The 17463-nt window shown below is 42.7% G+C and overlaps 1 long non-coding RNA gene across 1 annotated transcript in view; it reads right to left on the bottom strand.

Annotated features, from left to right (window-relative positions):
* The window catches only part of LOC116410856, a 31389-nt gene that overhangs the window by 4681 nt on the left and 9245 nt on the right, over window positions 1-17463 (bottom strand). The gene's annotated exons all lie outside the window — the stretch shown is intronic.

Raw genomic sequence — 17463 nt, 5'->3', positions numbered from 1 at the left:
AAATTACATTAAATATTTTTCCCCTAGTTATCAAGATATTATATAAATTGTTCACTGTTAACACAATACATGTGAAACAGCAGTTTTCTCCTGTTAAGCTGCCAGCCAAATATCAGAAAATGACATTTCTGATCAGATTGGTATCTGCTGGCACTTCTCAATTATGGGGTGAAGATCCCCATTTAGCTTGCTATTTCTAAAGCTCATGGGGCACCCTTGCACCAATGGCAGTTCATTCCTAGGATAAGATTACTACATTTCAGTGATGTGTTACATATTCTCTTTCTCTGTATAGAAGATTAATATCTGAGAAGACATATATTTCCAATACTGTTATTCCCATTCAACATCCCAAAATGAATGAACTGTGTATATATTTAAATACATTTCTGATCAGTTTCAGAACTATTCAGCAGTCCTAACAGACAGTTTTAATTTAATCTTTTTTTTTACTCTACAGCAAATTGCCACTAGATAAAATTCAGTAATTGCTCAGAGAGCTGTCCTTGGTAGAAAACAAGTTACAGATCCCAGATGTTACTTATAGTGCACCCATGATAGTCCCTAAAATAGGAATAGTCTTTCTAAAGCAACTTTTAACATTACATGTTATTGGACCAATATCATTGCTGAGTCATTAATGAGAGAGAAATAAACTAAAGGAGAACTTAACAAAGAAGTTGGGTAGAAAAGCTGTATGTTATGTTTTGGGTTTCTGTACCAGTCCAAAGCAACAAAAGCCCTTTAGCAGGGAAGATCAATAATCAGCCCTGTAGCACCAAATTCCATGACAGACAAACTTCATTTTCTGCTTGATGATAAGGGATGGCCCCTAGGCTTAGCTTCTCAACAGTGGCCCAGGCCACACTGAGCATGTGTGTGTCACTGACATTCATAAATAATCCAAAATGGTAACCACTGTGGACAACTTAGAAGTTCCAAACTATAACTGTTATATTGATTCTAAAACTTTGGGCTGGTGTAGTAAGTTCAGCATATAAACTATGGCATTTCTACCCACATTTGTTTTTAGGGTTTACTATCTGGTATCTACCCGCTGGCAAGCTGCTGGCAACTGTGGTGCGACTTGTTGAGGGCCTGGGGAGGATAGATATTACAATGCCTTAACTGCCAGTTTCTGGTTCCCACTGAAGCATGGATAAAATATATAGAAAACACTGGCAGTGAAAGGCAGGTAAAGGTTGGGTTTTGTTTCACTAGAGTGATTCTTTGTGTGGCAAGTGAAGTGTCAGTGGGTATGAACCTAAGACACCTCAATGCATGTCCCATGCAATAAGCTACACTTAAAGGTAAACTAAACCCACTTAGCCAACATAGGGCTGCTGCACAGACCACCTTCCCAACCAGTGCAACCTTGCTCTGAGAAATGGCCCTGTTCCCTGTGCCAGCCTTTGTAAAGCAGACTTACACCTCAGGGTTAGCAGCCACCATATTAGGGCTGCTTTACTTCCACTTCCCTGCTGCTTGTTACTGATTGCTGAAAAGGAGCATGCGCAATACAAGTTGGTGTGGTCCTAGCTTCTAGTGCTTCTAGATGGTGACTGGCAACAGAAATGAAGAGAAAAGAAGTGCAGTGGGCAAACATGGTGTTGATAACCAAATTGTGCAGCTTTGCCCCAGAAGAATGGTGGAAGGAGCCAAGTTGCTGTTTGGGAGTGGGTCCTGGACAGGGGTCCTATGTTGGTTCAGTGGGTTTAGATGCCTTTTAGACTGCATGCCAATCTTTAGTGGCTTTGTAATGTTGTTATATTGTTGAATTCAATATTAAGGTGGCATATGAAGTGGTTGGTTGGGGACTAGTACTGTATCTCTGCACAGGAGAATTAGTCATGTGGCATTACAGATCAAGATGCACAAGACTTCTAAATAACCTTCATCATAAACTGGATTCTTTTTTATTTTCTCAGCACATTAAATCATGCCAAAAAATACTAAAAAAAAGAGCCTGACTAGCACTAGATTTTTAGAAGTTAACACAGATTTTAAAACCAAGGTTAAAGAGGTTTTCTAAAGGGGTGTGTATGGTTTTGATCTAAAACTGCAACTTGTATAACTCTGCCATAAAGTGCACTTGTCATGAAGTTGCACTGTTGAGAAACAACATGTACCAGTTTGTATATTGTGTCTGTAGCCTAATGTGATGTTAAATTCTCTTTGTGACAACATGTGCACTACTGCTACGTGCCTTTTCAGTGTCCTGGTACAAGTGAGCAAAAAAGAGACGTAGATGTGTACGACAGTCTGCAGGTGAGAGCTTACTCTGCTCATTTCACCCAAAGATATGCACCTATCTGAGGAAATGTGATTGCATGTACAATGTGTCTGATTGTTCATTGTCGGAAGAGCTGTTCCTTTTGTTGTCACGCTGTGAAAGACAAAATTAAACTTTTCTTTAACAATTAAGCCTAAGATTTATATATGGGGAGTGTTGTTCACAAATTATATAGCCTTTATGGACATTTCCTTGCGCAAGTCCAAAATATAAAACTGCACCCATTAAAACACTGTTTATAAAGCTCTTTCTATCAATACATGTTCCTCTTTATTTGCACTAGAACACCAGTTGCTTCTCCATTGCATTAGGTGAAAACACAGGGTGCATGGATGAAAGGGAATACCTGCCAGGAGTAGATGTTACTTCCAAAGCTCCCCAAGAATGTACACGCAACAGGACTGGGGACCCTTGGGCGCACTGGATGACATGACCTCAAGGCACTCCAACAACTGGCTGTCTATTGCTTACCCCCCCTGCCCCCCCCCTGCCGTTCCTGCAATTCTGTCATGTCAACTTCTGTGCACAGAGCCGAAGTGGTGGGGCCCATTATTTATCCCAGTGTCCCGGTGGGCCAGTCTGACTCTGCCTGCAACTATTGCCTTGTTTGAAATAACACAATTTGCATGCATATTGACACCAACAAAACACAAATGCAAATTGCAGACAATTTTAAAAACACAGAAACACTACATTGTGGGCAAAGTACATGGTGCACTGAATGCAAATTATGTACTTATGCATTTGCTTTATAAATTAGCCCTTAAGTGTCACCATACACCACAGTAAGGGGACAGCTAAGTCCTTGCTCCTAAGAACTTACAATCTGGAACAAAGGATCTTAACCTATGGAACTATGGCCACTAATTGGTTGTCACATAGTCTAGAGTTGACAGTCTTACTTCCTGTTAACGCAACAAATCTTCCTTGTCGCGGGCGACTAATCTACCTGCAATGCCATCCCACCGGGTAGAATGTAAATCGTCGGTGGGATGGCATATGCGTCGCTGCGATTTGCCGAAGTCTGCATAGTTGCCTTGAGAGGGCACCGCGTGTGCCATCCCACTGGCAATTTACATTCTAGCCGGTGGGATGGCATTTTGGGGAGATTAGTCACTGTTATACCATTGTTAAGTGTAATGCTTTAAGCCAGGGATCCCCAACCTTTTATACCCGTGAGCCACATTCAAATGGAAAAAGTGTTGGGGAGCAACACAAGCATGAAAAATGTTCCTGGGGGTGCAAATAAGAGCTATAATTGGTTACTTAATAGCCCCTATGTGGACTGGCAGCCTACAGGAGGCTCTGTATGGCATTATACTTGGTTTTTATGCAACCAAAACTTGCCCCCTTACCAGAAATGTAAAAATGAGCACCTGTTTTGAGGCCACTGGGAGCAACATCCAAGGGGTTGGGGAGCAACATGTTGCTCACGAGCCACTGGTTGGGGATCACTGCTTTAAGCCAATCACAGAATGCCAAGATAGAGCAAAAACTCACTTACTGATGGCAACTGCACTGATACCGCGGGTTGCAAGTTGTTTTAAAAACAGCAGTTTTGTAGGGATGCTCTAACTAGTAACTGTGTAATGAATGTGTAGGGACCCATAGGGTTAAATGGTCCCTATGGCTTTAAATCCCTACAGGTTCAGTTCCCTTAGTTGCTTGGCAGAAGGGAATGTATCTAAGTGAGTTCATTAACATGTGTGCTATTGGTTCGCAGGTATGGTGACCACATCCTGCCTCACTTTGGTATAGTGTGGGGAGAGGAGTGGCACCTTCCTGTTTGCTTCCACCTTAGGGACAAGGTGGATGTGTGCTGAGAGCCCAGGGCATGGGCCCCAGGCCCAGTGAAGTCAGGGAACAGGGCCCCGTGAATGAGGCATTAGATAGTGGCAGGTGTAGCTCCCTGTATAGTACACTCTAGGGGTGTAAGGCAGTTAGGGTTGAGCTAGAATGAGCAGCATTGAGCTCCTGCACAGGATTTGCAGTTTTTCTGGAGATATCTCTCCCAGGCCATATTGCCTGTAGTGTAGGGATCCAAGTGAATAGGGAATCAGGATAGAGAATTCCCTGAGGGATCCACTACAGGGTGTGTCGCAGAGGTGAAGGGAGGTTCCTGCCAGTCTGCCCGCAGGAGAGTGTTAGTCTGAATATACACTCGGTATGTGTTGCCTGTACCACTGGCCTCTGAAGCTGTATTGTGAGTAAACCCTGTGGATGTTCAGTAAACACTTATTCTTTTATTTGCAAGAACCTCTGGCACCCTCTGTTTTCATTTTTCTGCATAGCAGCAAGAGAGGTGTAGTTGCACAACACCCTCACCTTCCTCTTCCACTTAGCGAAGGCCCATTCTGGGTAAAAGAGTACAGTGTAACCCATGTTCTACTGGTACTAGTCCGGGAAGGCAGCTATTGAGCTGAAATAGAGGTTACAAATGATTCTACATTTTTAAGCAACATAGCTATCCCATAGAGCAGGCTATAACACTAACCTTTATGGAGTAGAATGGCAATTTGAGGGGCCTGTGTGTGTAAAGGTCCTAACAAGTATACTTCTTGCTTGTTATGTACTGCTTTTCAAATCCTTACAATACATGCACAATAATACACTAGTGGTTCCTAAACTGTGTAAGTAAGTTTGACAGAAGCTTCTTTGGACTCCTAGATACTCCTGCAAACCCAGCCGTGATGTGCAGGCTGCACCCTGTCGTGGAACCTAAGGTACATGCAGGAGTAGCACAGCCACTTGGCTGTGGGTCCGACAATGGAAAAAGGTTAGGGTCAGGTGCGGGTTGAGTTTTTTCTGACCCACACATTACTAAAACCCAGACCTTAGGTCATAGCATGACATTTTGGGGCAACTTTTGTTTGTTGTTCTATCATTCTCAGACTTACTGCTGATACAGCAATGGTTTTTATACTGTATATCTAAAACTGTGTTATTTACAATGGAAGACCAAAAAATGTTTGTGAGTAAGGCATGGGACCCCTATCTTTCGGGTAAATGTGGGGGTCAAAGGCAAGCTAAAGAAAAGCAGAAATCACAAGTCAGTGACAATTTTTTGGGCACCCCAACTAAATACAATCGCTTCAGTTTTACTGTGGGCAGGAGCTCATCTTCCATAAAAAAATTTACCAGCTCAGAGTACTTTTTCTCTAAGGCTATCCACAGGCACAGTGTAAATGTCACTTTCCTTCTCCATTAAAACTAAGGTCAGCAAACCCAATTCTACTCATACACCTTGCTTCACATGTACAGCATGAGATCCCCTAGCATTCCCATATAGAGTAACAGTTGCAAAACCTTCCCATGACACTATCTTGCCAATGCATTGCATGCCAGTGTGGTTTTCACATGCCCAGTAAAAAACATCTTTAATGCTAATTTAAATGAAAGAGAAAACATATTGGAAGGATGTTTTTTTTTCCAGAAAAATAAGTCACCCCCACAGTTACCATTTCACCATCACAAATGTGCATGGGTAGCAATAAGAGACAGTCTAACGACTCTGCAACCCCATTACATGTCTATTGATTTTCTGTGGTAAGAACAACATGGAACATACAAGGCATCATGGAAATTGTAGTTTTGCTGGAGGGAAACGGACTACTGCAACATTCTTTCTGTGCACAGAACCAGCAAAGCAAAGGACAGAGATACTGCTTTCAATAGCAATGCTTATTTGTTCTGCTAGATAATTCTGGAATCCCAGCTTGAAGGTCAATTAGAGTGAGGTTTGGGGAAAATACTGATTTCTTGTTCTACATATTTTTGGAACTATAACATTGGCTGATATGCTGTTTTCCTATATTTTAACCTTTTATGAGCTAAGGATGTAATGTGGTGTCATAATAACTTTAGTAGTAAATGACCAAATTAACCCTTTAGGGAACAGACTACAGATCTTGCAGAAGATCACAGTAACAACTTTATCATAGTCACTAGCACAGCTTCTCCAGTCTCCATTGTTTACACAATTCTCAATAATACATCATCAAATACAATACAAGGATCCACAGGCTTTTTGTCCCTCTCATGCTGCCTACATTGCTTCTTCTCTTTCTTCAGATCATATAGCTCTATAGCTTGCATTAGGGGTACCCTCTATGCGACAACAGGACCTACCTATACCTAGATCCCTATTAACTGGGTCCCTGACTAGCAGGAGTGCTGGAGTGCTAACCAGGGCTGTGGAGTCGGTAGATAAATTCTCCGACTCCGACTCCTCAGTTTCTAATACTTCCGACTCCTCGACTCCGACTCCTCTGTTTTTAATATGCTAATGTATTTTATACATCCAGGAAGGGGAAGGGGCACTTAAAACACAACTGAACTGATAATAAACTGATAGACAATTTTATCTATACTCCTACTCCTAATGATTTCCCTAGAATCCCATAGTCATGTTTAAAGTTTAAGCTAACATTACAGCTGAATTACAGCAGTTTTTCAAATGTTTTAAAGCTTCAGTCTTAAAGGAACAGTAACACCAAAAAAATAAAAGAGCTTTACAGTAATAAAAATATAATGCACTGTTGCCCTGCACAGGTAAAACTGGTGTGTTTGCTACAGGTAAACTACTATAATTTATATAATAAGCTGCTGTGTAGCCACGGGGGCAGCCATTCAGGCTGGAAAAAAGCAGAAAAGGCACAGGTTACATAGCAGATAACTGATAACAGATAAAACACTATTGTATTCTACAGAGTTTATCTGCTATGTGCCTGTGCCTTTTCTCCCCATGGCTACACAGCATCTTATTTATATAAACTATAGTAGGGTTTCTGTAGCAAACACCCCAGCTGTACCAGTGCTGCCCCCGGGGCTACACAGCGGGGTATTTATATAAACTATAGTAGGGTTTCTGTAGCAAACACCCCAGCTGTACCAGTGCAGGAATGGCTGCCCCCGGGGCTACACAGCGGGGTATTTATATAAACTATAGTAGGGTTTCTGTAGCAAACACCCCAGCTGTACCAGTGCTGCCCCCGGGGCTACACAGCGGGGTATTTATATAAACTATAGTAGGGTTTCTGTAGTAAACACCCCAGCTGTACCAGTGCAGGAATGGCTGCCCCCGGGGCTACACAGCGGGGTATTTATATAAACCAGGGATCCCCAACCCTTTATATCAGTGAGCCACATTTAAATGGAAAAAGTGTTGGGGAGCAACACAAGCATGACAAATGCTCCTGGGGGTGCAAATAAGAGCTATAATTGGCTTTTTGGTATGTGGACTGGCAGCATACAGAAGGTTCGTTTTGGCATTATACTTGGTTTTTATGCAACCCAAGCTTGTCTCCTTACCAGAAATTCAAAAATGAGCCCCTGCTTTGAGGCCACGGGGAGCAACATCCAAGGGGTTGGTGAGCAACATGTTGCTCACGAGCCACTGGTTGGGGAACACTGATATAAACTATAGTAGGGTTTCTGTAGCAAACACCCCAGCTGTACCAGTGTAGGAATGGCTGCCCCCGGGGCTACACAGCAGGGTATTTATATAAACTATAGTAGGGTTTCTGTAGCAAACACCCCAGCTGTACCAGTGCAGGAATGGCTGCCCCCGGGGCTACACAGCGGGGTATTTATATAAACTATAGTAGGGTTTCTGTAGCAAACACCCCAGCTGTACCGGTACAGGAATGGCTGCCCCTATACTACACAGCAGCTTATTTATATAAATTATAGTAGATTTTCTGAAGTAAACACACAGTGCAGGGCAGCAACACATTATATTTTAGTTACTTTTATACACTTTCATTTTTTGGTGTTACTGTTCCTTTAAACTATTGACTATCCATTCCCTTCATGTATACAAGTATTTCTAGTCCTGCAAATTTTTTTTACTTAATTGGTTATCAGTGAGAGTTAGGCTAGGTTTCCAGTGGGCATTGGGTTCCCTGTAACAGAGGAACATGACGCAGTGGAGCTGCCGCACCGTAACTGTGGGTTACGTCACATTTAGTGAAGCATACAGTCAATGAAAAGCATGCTTCATGGTCGCTCAACGTGTTTGTTTATGCACTGCATGCATTGGGCTTTATTCTGATAGCAGAGAAGTAATTAATTATGACTGTTTGTGAATTGGGACATTTAAACTTGCTTTATTTTGTTTTATACTTGTTCATTTTTTGCCGACTCCGACTCCAGGTACCCAAAATTGCCTCCGACTCCTCGACAACTCCACAGCCCTGGTGCTGACCCCTTCCTTACTCCTTACTCAAGCCTTAGCCGCTCATCTAGTGAGAACCCCAAATCTGACCTACCACTAGCTTATCTAACTACTTGACTCACCTTGGTACTTATATGAGGTACCAGACCTCAGGCTCCCTGGTGTCATACAATTTTATCTTTTTTACATCAGCCAAAGAAAAAGTGGCTCAATGCTCTCTCCCTTGTATAGATTTCCCAGGGAAATCCCTAGCAAGGAGAACATGCTCTAGAACCTCCTTTTTTTTTTTTTATTACAAAGTTTTCAGCCTCAGTGGAGACTAGAGATTTGCAGCCTATTCACAAAAAAAAAATCAAACAGGCACTGTTTGCTCTAGTAATACCAGCTTGCCACAGACTGTTACTACTAATATGATGGAATGGGCAATAGGTAGCACCTTGATACCTGCTGTACTGCAGCAAACATAAGTGATATAAACAGTGTTACACCCAGGTCCATTTTGAGGTATGGGGCATTAGGCAAAGAGCGGTGTAGTGCTGCAGGTCTGTGCTGGTCTACCAAGATAACTGCTGCCACAGAAATAAACACAGTCTCAAGCATAGACAAAAAAACTGATATAACACAATGACATTATATATAAACACAAATAAAAAGAGCATAAACACAATGTACAGGTGTAAACATAGACACACACACACACACACACAGCAGTAGTGTTCAGGTTAGCTCCATGTTGTTAGCGCGACACAAGGAAGCAAATGAATTGTTTAATGGCAAAAACTTTTTTTACTGTTTACATTCACCCCACCACTGTGCCTGAAACAACAAGGGAGACAATCACTAAAATATACTCCAACCAACCAGCAGAAGCCTTACAGAAATGGGAAAGAAAAAAAGCCCAGGAGAGCCCAGGGAGCAATTGTGTGGGCCTGAAATGTACTGTGCCTGGTAGATGAATAACTTGTAGGTAACTATATAGTAAATTTAAACTATCCACATTATTTCTGGGTTTAGCACAGAGTCCAGTCACTATAATGACGCCGCATTATATTAGTCAGTTCCAAAAACTGATCATTGTTAAAACATTTTAGAACTTGAATGGGCTTAAAAATGACAATGCAATAGGCAAACAGAAGCAGAGATTCACTCATAAAATATATAGGGACTGGCATATTAGGGGCACAAGGTGCAAAGCCCTAAGAGAGCTGCCTTTGTTATTTTTTTTTTTTTTTAACAACAAATATCTTTATTGAACAACAAGATAATCAAGTACAACATTGGCATAGGTTGTGCATTGGTAACAGTGAAAAAGATCCAAGAGAAGTCCAGGACCTAGGAGTCCTACAAAAAGTATGGGCTATGGAGGGTTTGGGGGGGAGGATTGTTATCTATGGAGGTTCCCGTAGGGGAAAGGGGACTGGGGTACCGAGGCAGTCTGTCCAGTGACGCCTAGAACCTCCTTAAGGGGAATCCATACCTAATAGCAATAACAATTCATATAAAATATTCTTATTAAGTTATAATTTTAAACAAAACACATTAGTTAATAGCACTCCTCCAGCAGAATCATTAAAATCCGTTTTTCGAAAGAGCAAACATATTTAATTATATTTAATTTTGAAATGTGACGTCTCTTTACTGCTGCACTGCAAGTTTAGCGTATTTAAGCCCCAGCAAGGCAAAACTCTTTGGTAAATTCCTAACCACTTGCTACAAGTCACATGGAGTTACACAGCTCTCTGGGTCTGTCTACATGCTTATCTTTGTGTGAGACATAGAAGCAGCCTAAATACGGTAATTAATTAACCAACAATAGGTGAGGTGCTAGAAGCCACAATATGGATTGGTTAACTTTCAAAACAACTTGCATAGGAATATAATTTCATATTTATTTGGAGTGCTGCTAATTTGATCAAATTTTTTTAGCTGCAATATTGGTGCATAGGCACCATCTCAGTGCATTGTGCCTGATTATGAGCATTTCAGAAGGAGCCAGCGAACAGCGAACTGTTTGTTTGGACCCTAACAACCAGTTAGCTTCTAAAATGAGAGCTGCTGAACAAAGATTAATAATTCAAAAACCACACATAATAAAAATAAAGAACAATTACAAATTCAACAAATTACAAAATCAATATCTTAAAAATGAATGAAATTTGGTTTAGTTCCTTTCATGTGCCATAGGATAACAAACCACTAGGTGGCAGGAGGGTTATAACAAAATTGGTATATTATGACACCCAAGGATAATTTTCTGAAAGCAGGTAAAGCACTAAGTGCAAAAATAGCCACAGAACAGTGACATAGATATATTTGGGGATTATTATATTGTTTTATGGGATTATTATATCCTTTATATTCCTTTTGCTCCTTAGTCTGCACTCTATGGAGGTTATGTGATAAAAATGCAAAATAGGATATAGGATGTGGCTACCATCTATTAGCCCACCCCCAATGTTTGGTGCATGTTTAAAATGCCACAACCTCTTCCAGACCATGATCATGTCTCTAACACCCCCAGACCATAATCAAGTCTCTAACACATACACTTAAACGCCACACATAGAACTCATCTTATCTAAAAGGAATTACATTCATTAGCCATACTGGCTTTTACAGGGCCCCCTTCTATCTGCATGGGGGGGGGGGGGGGAAGGTGGCTCATCATACTGTATCACACTGTTACATTACAATAGCCAATCATTAAAATGTAAGGGAAATGCTAATCTGTAAGGGCAAGTTTGATTATTGCTGTAAATGATTTGCCAAATTGTCATATAAACATCTGAGGAAATGACACCCAAAGGTGCACACAAGTGATGAGCAAACCTCAAAGAGGTGTTTGTTTGCTCCGAGCATAATAACTCTTTTAATCTCTGAAGCCCTATTTTCCTAATTTTGGGTTAGAAGTTGCTGGACTACAATTCTCAGCATTCTTGAACATACAATCAGGGGTTTAAAGTGTACTAGGAGTTGTAGACCAGTGACAATGGGGGAGCTACAGTTAATAAACAGGGCTTTAGAGTTAAATGATGTTATCTCATCTAGAAAGGAAAATTGAATCTTTTGGGCATATTTACAAGATCAAAAGGGTAGTTAACCTGACAATTCACTGCAGAGCTGCAATTACGAAGTAAGTGGAACCTTACATAGGCTGTATTTTCACTGCACTGAGATGGTGCGGAAGTGGATGTGTGCAACAGCTCTTCATACAACTACTTTAAACTGCAGTCGGTCTGTAATGGCCTTTCCTTTGGCCCCATAATTTCTTGTTCAGCAACCAGTGACTGGTTTATAACATTTATCCATTGCTTATTTCACCATATTTCAGTTCATCTAAACTGTGCATTTCTGAAAGTGTTCCAGCTATTGTCATTATTCTTCATTTTTGTAATGTAATGTGTGTTTGTTTTCAAGATATGTGTACTTAAAGGTTACAATGTCCTTGACTTGTGCAGATCAAACAAGAAACTGGTCTTGTAACTTTGGGCACTTTTCCAGCCTGCAAGCAACGTGGGTTTCACCTGCATCATCGTGGTTTAGCTGCTGAGTGATATTTTCTTAGCCTTTCCAATTTTCTGTGGCTCCTTCCTGTTTTGGATTGTTTTTTTATTGGCACTATTAAATTCTGTTTGGAAAATATTGTAGGATATATCAATAATTACTATAGGTCATGTTGATTGTTTTTTACCAATAGCTTTGCTTTTGTAAGTAATTGTTACTTGAAGTTTCATAACCTGACTGTTTTGCAACCTTCTCAACCTGTCAGTTATAGCTTCTAATGCTAACAGACTGCTGCTGCACAAATATGGCTGCCTCCTCATAGAGGATCAGGGGAATCAGATCAGGTAATATAAAAGTATTGTGCAAATAATTTAAAGGTAAAATTATAAATAGCACGTGCAGACAATGTTATGTTTCTGGTGTTAGTACCTCTTGTAGATTCTACTAGACCATTGTAACTTAATCTGTGAGGCCTGGTCTGCAGAGCCGGAACTAGTGGTAGGCAGAGAGGCAACTGTCTAGGGCGCAACGATTGGGGGGCACCAGGCAGGAGCCTCTCCTGCCTACCCCTTTTCCATGCTCCTTTGTCATTGCCCCCACTGCTTGTCATTACGCGGTGGGGGCAAAAGCACACGTGAGGGGGGGAAGGTTAAGGGGCGAGGTGACCGACCAGGTTGCCTAGGGCACCCGGTCGGCTTGGCCTACCCCTGCTGGTCTGTACTGGTTTGAGGGCAGAAGAAAGAGGGCATCTGCACTTTTGGAGAAAGTCATAGCACCCCATTCCCGAATAAGCTGCACAGTTTGACACCTCATTCGTGGGTCAACGGCAAACTAGTTATTTGCCAAAATCCCCATTATAAGTCAATGGGGCAAATTTGGGGACCTCTCTTACCCCGGGGGTAAAACTTATACCCTTTTGCGGGGTATCTTCTGACAGGTTTTAAACCTCTTCAAATGTGGTCAATTTCACGTTTCTAAAAAATTCCCTCTCTGCGCTACAATCCATCAAAGTTGGCCTCAATGTTAACTCAATATGATTTTTGGGCCGGTTAATTGCCCCCTGTCACATGTGTGACATTTTTGACGTTTTGCGAATTTTTTGAAAGATTTGCAAATTTTCTGATGAAGCGAAGCGGGACAGATTCGCTCATCACTAGTCAAAAGCATAAAGAACCCTACCAAGTGTAGTGTACATGTCAGCTCTTATTATTTCCCCACCCTGAGTATCATCAGCTTCTATACATCCTAAAGCTACAGGTCCACTTAATAACTCCCCACTCTAAAGGTGGCCATACACATTAAGATCAGCTCGCTTGCGAATTGACATCACACGTACCCACGGGGCGCAACCTTATAAAAGGGCCTGTCGCCACCGCAGCAGGAGCCGCAGAAGAAGAAGGAGCGTCTATGGGGGCACTGTGTATGGGAGGTACTGTCTATGGGGGCACGGTATATGGGGGGTACTGTCTATGGGGTCAGTTGGGGGTGCTTTCTATGGGGGGATACTGTATATGGGGGCACTGTCTATGGGGTCAATTGGGGGTGCTTTCTATGGGGGGTACTGTCTATGGAGGAAATTGGGGGCACTTTCTATGGGGGGCAGTGTGTATGGGGGATACTGTCTATGGGGGCACTGTGAATGGGGGGTACTGTCTATTGGGCCATTGGGGGCACTGTGTATGGGGGGTCAAACTGGTACATAGTTATAACCGACTGCCTTCCCTCTATATTTGTATTTTATATGTAGGAGTTGCTATAATGTTTTCCTTAGGTAGTACAGTATGAGGGTATAGCACATTTTGCATCTGATCCCACCAATTCAACTATATTAAAGAAGTATTTTTTGAAAAACAAATGGGGTGTGGTAATTGGGGCGTGGCCACAAAAGTTGGCGTGGTCAAAAATTTTGCTGCGCTGCACGCGCCAAATCTTTTTGTCCCTCTTTTTATTTTTCAAATGTTGGGAGCTATGGTGTATGTATTAGGGTGCCTGGTTACAGCCCGCACCGCCAGCAACTGGCCGATGTTCCTGGGAAAATTTTACTTCATTTAGCTGATGTGTTATACCATCCTGTAATGATTTTATAATTGGTTTCCACTATTCTGGAGCTCCTTTGCCCAGTAAATGATTTGACTGTTATTCCTTCTTGTTCTTGTTCTGTGAAGTGCTCGTTTAGAGCTTTTTCCCACTTTATAAAATGTGGTAGACTTGGAGAGGAGGAGGTTGCTTGTGATATGAAAACCGTTTAGTATTGTGCCCTGTTGCTAGTTAGTAAAATAGCCTTTTTGTAGTCCAGGCAGGAAAGCAAGATTGTTAGTTAAGGGAGTCAGTAGTGAGGGTTCTGCCATTAGCTTGGATTTATACTGTAGTGAGTCCCGTGTGTTGGTAACCCCAGACCACCTTCTGTTTTGAAGCGGCGGAGAATGGTTTGATGCGTGACTGTTTATTGTTCCATACAAACTTGCCAGTTGTTCAGCATGGGGAAGGAGTCTGGCGGTGGTTTTAGTGGGGTAGTTTGAAAGATGTATAGGAGCCTTGGCAAAATATTCATTTTGAGAGTATTGACTCTCTAAACCATGATAAGGGCATTTTAGTCCAAACATTAATATTGGTTCTAATTTCCTGAATGATAGCATGGTAATGGATAGAAGCCCAGTCCTTATAACTGCCCATCAGTAGAATACCTAGGTAAGTCAGTTTATTTACAGTCCAGGGGGAAAGAAATTTGTCTTTTAAGGCTAGCACAGTAGGGTGAGGGAGGCTAATGTTGGGTGCACTTCATTTGTTGTAATTTATTTTAAAATCGCTTAGTAGGCTATAGCCGTCTATTTCTGGTATGGCTGGGTAATGCTGGTAGGTTGATTAAGAGTAAAGAGCGGATCGTCAGCATAGGCACAAATTTTGCAGTGGCAAGTTCCTGCCCTGAATGTTTGGATTGTTTCGGATAGTTGAGAGAAGGGGTTCTAATGTTAGCCTACTGGGGCATGATCTGGCCATGTAATGGAGCCTATTGCTGCCTTTTGGGTACTATCTAGTGCAGGGGTGTCAAACTCAATTGCACAGGGGGCCAAAATTCAAAACACACTTTAGGTCGCGGGCCGAACAGGATAAACATTTAGGATGCAGTGTTTGCAGAGAGTAGACACACAATAAATGGGAATGTGCTTTAACATTTGGTTTTCAGGGTTGTTCATTCTACTTTAGCCTATGTAGTACTCCAGAGGAATATATTGCATTGACATCAATTATGTATTCGTATTGCGCACACCATACTAGCTAAATACTGTCAATACTGCAGCAGCCATCATATTGCCCCATGTACCTGTGCCAGCAGCCATCATATTGCCCCATGTACCTGTGCCAGCAGCCATCATATTGCCCCATGTACCTGTGCCAGCAGCCATCCTATTGCCCCATGTACCTGTGCCAGCAGCCATCCTATTGTCCCATGTACCTGTGCCAGCAGCCATCCTATTGCCCCCATGTACCTGTGCCAGCAGCCATCCTATTGCCCCATGTACCTGTGCCGGCAGCCATCCTATTGCCCCATGTACCTGTGCCGGCAGCCATCCTATTGCCCCATGTACCTGTGCCAGCAGCCATCATATTACCCCCATGTACCTGTGCCAGCAGCAGCCATCATATTGTCCCATGTACCTGTGCCAGCAGCAGCCATCATATTGCCCCATGTACCTGTGCCAGCAGCCATTATATTGCCCCCATGTACCTGTGCCAGCAGCAGCCATCATATTGACCCCATGTACCTGTGCTAGCAGCCATCATATTGCCCCCATGTACCTGAGCCAGCAGCAGCCATCATATTGACCCCATGTACCTGTGCCAGCAGCCATCATATTGCCCCCATGTACCTGTGCCAGCAGCCATCATATTGCCCCATGTACCTGTGCCAGCAGCCATCATTTTGCCCCATGTACCTGTGCCAGCAGCCATCATATTGCCCCATGTACCTGTGCCAGCAGCCATCATATTGCCCCATGTACCTGTGCCAGCAGCCATCATATTGCCCCCATGTACCTGTGCCAGCAGCCATCATATTGCCCCATGTACCTGAGCCAGCAGCTATATTATTGTCCCATGTACCTGTGCCAGCAGCCATATTATTGCCCCATGTACCTGTGCAAGCGGCCATCTTATTGCCCCCCATCTGTTCCTGTGGCAGCAGCAGCCAACACTATATATTACCCAATTTGGCCCCAGTTTGTACCTATGCCAGCAGGCAGCAGCAGCCAAAAAATCAAGCAAGCGCCAAAACTCCTGGTTTCTTCCGCCAGCTCTCTGTCTCTCTCTCTGTCCGTTTGAATGACGGTGAATGCAAGCACCAACCCCTACTGCGCATGTGTCACAGCGGGCCGGATATAATTACATGCCGGGCCGAATGTGACCCGCGGGCCGCCAGTTTGACACATATGATCTAGTGCTTTGTGAGATAAATATATATAGTCGATTCTGTTATATGTGTCATGGCTATGTGAATAGAAGGAGTCATTTTTATCCTGGGGATGGAGAGTTCTCCGGCTATCTAGTAGTTGAAGCGAATGTAGTTGTTGTTTAAGCCTTTTAATTTGTTTAAATGGGAGGGATGATGTTCCAGAGGAGCAGTCTAGTTTGGGTTCTAGTGGGGTGTGGATATCCCCCCCTACTATTAAAATCCCTTCCGCAAACAGAAGCAGCAAATCATGGATCTTGTTCATGATATCAGTCTGTTCTTTGCCAGGTAGGTAGATTGAGGCAAATGTGTACGTAAGGGAGTTCAGTTTCCCTTTGAGAAATGTGTTGTTTCCCTGAGGGTCCGTTTTGGCGGCTCTAATGTCTAATTGTAGGTTATTAGCCAGGACAATGGCTGTGCCTCTGACTTTTGTAGATTGTGGGGGGGTTGTGTATGATTGTGGAATCATATTTGTCATAACATTTCAGTATCTGATTGGTCTTGTAATGTGTCTCCTGGATCAGTGCAACCTGTATCTTTTTAGCTTTGAATTCTTGCAACAAGGCTCTCCTTTCCCAAGGTGAGTTTCATCCGTTTGCATTGATCGTGTAGATGTGGGTGAGAGTTTGGGTTTGGGATAAGGCATTATAGATTGTTCCTTCCGCCTGGGGGGAGATTTAAGAAAGCCAGGAGAGAAGGGGGAGAAGAAAAATGGGATATGGACTTTGGGTGGAGAGGGAGTAAGAAAGATAATAACTGGGGGGAAACAAAAACCACTAGAGAAACTGGTATGAGCAGTTTAATCTACACTTGTGGTATAGGGGGGGAACACCTTTTGCGGGGGTTGAGGAAGGTTGGGGATATCTGATATTTTTCTTGTCTCTGTGTTACTGACCTAATGGTGGTATATGGAGTTTAGATTTGGACCAGTCCTGTCAGGTTATCTGGGGTTTGTCCGTTGGGGAACATCTGCAGGGGGAAACCATGTCTATTTGTCCACTGCCTGAAAAGCTCAATCAGAGAGAGAGTCAGAACATCAAATTC

Source organism: Xenopus tropicalis, chromosome 5 (genome assembly GCF_000004195.4).
Source record: "Xenopus tropicalis strain Nigerian chromosome 5, UCB_Xtro_10.0, whole genome shotgun sequence".
NCBI classification, from domain to species: domain Eukaryota; kingdom Metazoa; phylum Chordata; class Amphibia; order Anura; family Pipidae; genus Xenopus; species Xenopus tropicalis.
Note: the sequence above shows the minus strand (reverse complement) of the source record. Positions and strands in the feature narration are given on the sequence as shown.